The following is a 5288-nucleotide window of genomic DNA, read 5'->3' as shown; positions in this document are numbered from 1 at the left end:
CTCCAACAGGTCTATGTCCTTTCTGTGCTGGGGACCCCAGAGCTGGATGCAGTGCTCATATGTTACAGACATTGACACTTCATGCAGATGAGAAATCAAAATTAATCTTTCACACGAACAAGTGTAAAACAATTTATTTTGCTAAATATTTACTTTTAAGTAAATTGCTTTCTGCTTTCTTAGCACTTTTTAAGAAATGCTATCCAAACCCATGGCATTTAGCTGTAAAGAAGGAATAAAACCCAAACTTAATACAATAACTAATCTTAACCACACTAATTTTTATATGGAAATTCTTAATATATTCAAAAGGTCCCTATGTCCATAACAATATTTAGAGGTTTCACCTTACCTTTTCAAATGTTACCTTGATTTGCTTTCTTTTTCTTCAGAAGGAAGAGACAGATATAAATTATTCTTGTGTAAAGATTACTGGTGTCTTTAATTATAATATTAAAAATAGTCGCATGAGTGCAAATCGTTTCTATTGAACATTAAGCAGCAATACCTTGGTCTTTAAATATTTTGCCAGTACCACTTGGGAAGGGCCGCACACAAAAGTCTGTCTACGACAAACTTGTTCAACGTAGGAGAGTCTGTGCATCTTTCTGCATGAGCTGGCACTGCTCTCTCCTCGCAGAGCACAGGCTGACAATGCCAGGATGCTGCTGCAGGCAGGGCTGATGGCACAGACTGTTCTCTGCAGCAGGCAACGAGCAGCTTCACCCAGGCACAGCTGGGTGCTGAATCCACCACAGCCTACACTAATAAAACATTGATAAATTTGGCTTTTAAAATATGCAGATTGGTTTCTTCTATGCTGGAATATCATCCTAGGAGAAGAAAATCCACATGAGGTTCCTTTCATGAGTCTTTGTTTTATGTTTCAGTCCAAAACACACACGTCCTTAGTGACTGTAATGAAAAAGCTGTTACAACAAAATGTAAGATATACTGTACAGAGCTTTATTCTTATATAGGGAATGAAAAATGGTATCAGAGAATCAACCGCAAAAGGTATCTGGGAAAGAGTAATGAAATTTGGAAATAGCTATGGATTGCTACATTAATTGCAAACTAAAATGCATTTTGACTTGCACATTTGCACTGTTTTTCTTAGCAGTCAAGAGTTTTCATTCTTACAGAAGTTATTGTTACTGAATCAGGCTAAATTTACATGTGGTATGTCAAGGCAAAGGTATCGTGAATATTTAGTTTTTCGGGATCTGGTAGTTAGAAAAAAAAAAAAAGACAATACTTTTAAAACCCTCCCTGCATTTTTATTCTTTTTATTTAAAAAAGTGTGATTTTTGCAAGACCATGTGATTTTGCAATATCTAATGTGAGTGCTGGCGTTAATCCAATAAAGCCTTTGGCTTGATGGGATCATGAGAGCACTTAAGCAAATGGAGTTTTAAGAACTCTAAAGTTGTTTTGCCAAAAATTGGTTTTAGATTTGGCCATAAAGTATGGGCACAGAGCCTAAACATGGCCTCGGCAGACTGGTATAGAAAATAAACAGTTCTACCATTCCGGAAGATAACAAAGATTCCATTATGTCCAGTTAATTCAGGGCATGCGACTTACACAACTGATAATTTGTATTTATGCCATTCCTCTTGCTCTAAAAATCTCAAACGGAAAAATACTAACAGCTTTTGAAAAAAAAATTGTATGAATTTTGACCTCTCTGTCAAAAATACCCCAAAAATCATTTTTACGTGACACAGAGTAAAACCTCAACCTTTTGCCACATACTATACAGAATCTCAGAGAATTCCAGTGGCTTGTTATTGACATAGACTCAGCCTGTCTGACTCAGCATGATACAGGAGGTGATTCGAATTATTCCGAAAGCATTTTTGAGTGTTAAGTTCTTATTTATTATGCAACAGCTCCCCAGGGCTTGTTCTTTGTGCTGCCTTGTCATGGGCGTGGGCTTGACACTTGACACCAAGTCAGGGCAGGTACACCCGGGCACAGTGACACGTGGAACAACCTTCATCTGGAGTCAGGACCATTTGCCCTTAACAATCAATCTATACAGACAAGTAAAGGAGCTTTCTGCTTAATTTGTGTGTTAGTTATGAACGAGAAATTGCAGAAGTCCTCAGCCATGAGAACTTTTTTTTTTTTTATAGGAGCATTAATATCCATATACTGGAAATAGTATTTAACCCCCCCATATACAAAGAACTAGAGACTGCATTAAACTATAAGTAATATGCCAAATTTCCCTGCATTTGTGTCTATAACTGAAGCGAATTCAGTAGAGGTTTGCTAGTGTAAAAAAGCTGAATTTGGTTTATTATTCCACATTTGAAAGTGTGTAGTGCAAATTGCAAAATGAAAAGTATCCAGTAGGTGTCATCTTCCTGCATCCCATGTGGCTGATAATCCAGTTTATATTTACTTTTTTTAATCGAACTGAAATCAAAAGTAGGAGTCCTAAACACTGCAACAAGTTTTCTGAAGAACATGTGTAAGAAATGTACTAATTTGATCTGATATGCCTTACTAACACTAGGATTTCTGGAATGTTTGCAACCTGGAAGTGTTCAAGCACAAAATAATTTGCAGATATCTGTGACTGCACTCACATGCCCAAATAACATCTGTAAAATATGTCCGTAAATACTTGTATTTAAACCTGAAAATCCATTTAATGGATTCCATTTAATCCACATGTCCTTAAAGCAACAGAAATATGTACTACAGCATTGCCTCTGGTCCAGAAGCCTGTACTGCAAAAATAGATTTAAGATGCTCTTTACAGATGAGAATATTAAATGAAGTTGAAAGGGCCTCAGGAGGGCAGGGAATTCTGTTTCCTTAAATGGTGTTTTAAGTTGTTTGATTTCTTGAAATTACACCTCATGCAAATAAATATTTTCATGTGGATTACTGGGAATTATCAAGTACCCAGAGCTGCTTGATATACATTGTTTTTAATTTCAAATCAAATACTGTTATTTCCATTCAGCAGCTTTATACTTAGCTGAGGAGTAAAATTATTCAGGCAAGCCTGAATCACTCTGATTCAGCCATCTTCAAATGTAAGTAAAATAAACCCTTTCCAAATTTTAAACCCTGACCCCTATTATTTGGCATGAGGAGACTTACTAGGTCAGAGTTACGCCTTTCAGCATGTGATTAAAACATGTCCATGTCCATGGATTTTGTAATACAATCCTTTAGCAATCTGGCAACATTTCTGGCTTTGTTAGCTGGGGCATTGCTTAGGAAAGTTCCTGTGCAATAGTGCTGTGGTCTGATCCAAAATCCTTTGGACACAATAGAAAGGCTTCCAAGGGCTTAAGCCACGGACAAGTGAGGCTCACAAAAAGGCTGAGCCCAAGCAGGTGAAGCAGGAGGCAGACACTGGTGGGAAATCTCAGCGTGGCGGATGCCAACAGGCTCACAAGCCCATCTCAGTTGTGGCCTGGAACCTGCTTTTAATTCCCACAAGTGGTGAGGTGGGAAATGCCCCTGTTTCACACAGGCAGATATTGTTACACACTGAATCCAGTGTAGTATTTTTTTTTTTTAGTAAAAATCATAGAATAGTAGAAAGTTCAAGGGTTGGAATGGACTGTAAAGATCATCTGGTCCCAACCCCCCTGCCATGGACAGGGACACCTCTCAGTCACCGGGTTGCTCCAAGCCCCATCCAACCTGGCTTTGAACACTTCCAGGGCTGGAGCATCCACACCCTCCCTGGGCAGTCTGTTCCAGCATCTCATCAGCCTCACAGTGAAAAATTCCTTCCTAATATCTAACCTAATTTCCCCCTCTTTTAATCTGTACCCATTATTCCTTCTCCTATCACTACAGTTCCTGATGAAAAATCGAGGCAGCTTGAAGTTTCTATTACTCCCTGTATCTGTGGCTTCTGTGACAATACACAAGGAAGGAAAGAGGATTTAAAAGGAAAATGCCTTTTCCCCCTATGACTCTGATCTATGGTTATGCATAAAGGCAGCTGAAAACCACAGGCTGTGTTTTAGCAGGTAAATCCACTTGATATCACTGGTAGAGAAGAGCAGAAATATGTTTTTAAGTCACTACTTCTCCCAGACTCAAAAAGGAACTTTGTTTCCCCTTCTCTTTTTTCTTTATTTCTTTCCTTTTTTTTTTTTCTTTTTAGTATTTCTTGAACTAAAGGACCACCTAATGGGTGGAACAATACCTGGAAGGCAATTTTTACAGCCACATACAAAGGCTCTGAAGGCCAAAGAAAGTCTTCAAGGTCAACAAAATTTTTTAGCAGAGAATAAAAAAGGCACATGTAAAGGGACATATTCTAATGGATCTCAGAGGTAGAATTACAGGAGTATTTCCCACTGTTTCCAGTAATATCGGCAAAGACAGGGCTTGTGTATCCCGCTTGAGAGAACTGGGAATTCTGATTAAAGCTCATTAGTCCTTCAGCATGCGCCACCATCCCCAGACAGTGCAGATCAAGGCTGCAGCCATGGGGAAACACTGAGGGACCGGGGCTGGGCTCTCCCGAGGGGGCTGCAGCACAAACGCGCCTTTTTATGGCTGGCAGAGGATCCCTGTGACAAAGCTTTAGGGGCACTTGAGGGACATGCGGGGCTGAGGGGCTCCCGGGGCCGGGCCCACTGCCATCCCACCATCTGAGCCAGCAGTGTGCCCAGGCGGCCAAGGACGCCAGTGGCATCCTGGCCTGGATCAGGAACAGTGTGGCCAACAGGACCAGGGAAGTGATTCCTCCCCTGTACTCAGTGCTGGTGCTGCCACACCTCGAGCACTGTGTCCAGTCCTGGGCCCTTCGGCTTAGGAAGGACATTAAGGTGCTGGAGCAAGTCCGGAGAAGGACAATGGAGCCAGTGAAGGGTCTGGAGAGCAAATCCTGAGGAGTGGCTGAGGGAGCTGGGGGTGTTCAGCCTGGGGGAGGCTCAAGGGAGACCTTGTTGCTTCCTACAACTGTCTGAAAGGAGGTTGTAGCCAGGTGGGGGTTGGACTCCTATCCCAGGGAGCAAGGGACAGGACGAGAGGAAATGGCCTCAAGTTGTGCCAGGGGAGGTTCAGGTTGGACATCAGGAGGAACTTCTTCCAGAAAGGGTGATTAGACATTGGAAGGGGCTGCCCAAGAAGGTGGTGGAGTCACCTGGCTGGAGGTGTTTAAGGAAAGACTGGACGTGACTTTAGTGCCATGGTCGAGTTGACGTGCAGTCGTCCGGTCACAGGTTGGACTCGGGATAACCCCAGGTCTCTTCTCCAACCAGATGGATCCTGGGATCTGCGGCCCGGTGAGCGCGCCC

Source organism: Pseudopipra pipra, chromosome 1 (assembly GCF_036250125.1).
Source record: "Pseudopipra pipra isolate bDixPip1 chromosome 1, bDixPip1.hap1, whole genome shotgun sequence".
In the NCBI taxonomy this organism is placed as follows: domain Eukaryota; kingdom Metazoa; phylum Chordata; class Aves; order Passeriformes; family Pipridae; genus Pseudopipra; species Pseudopipra pipra.
This window is presented reverse-complemented; position numbering follows the sequence as displayed.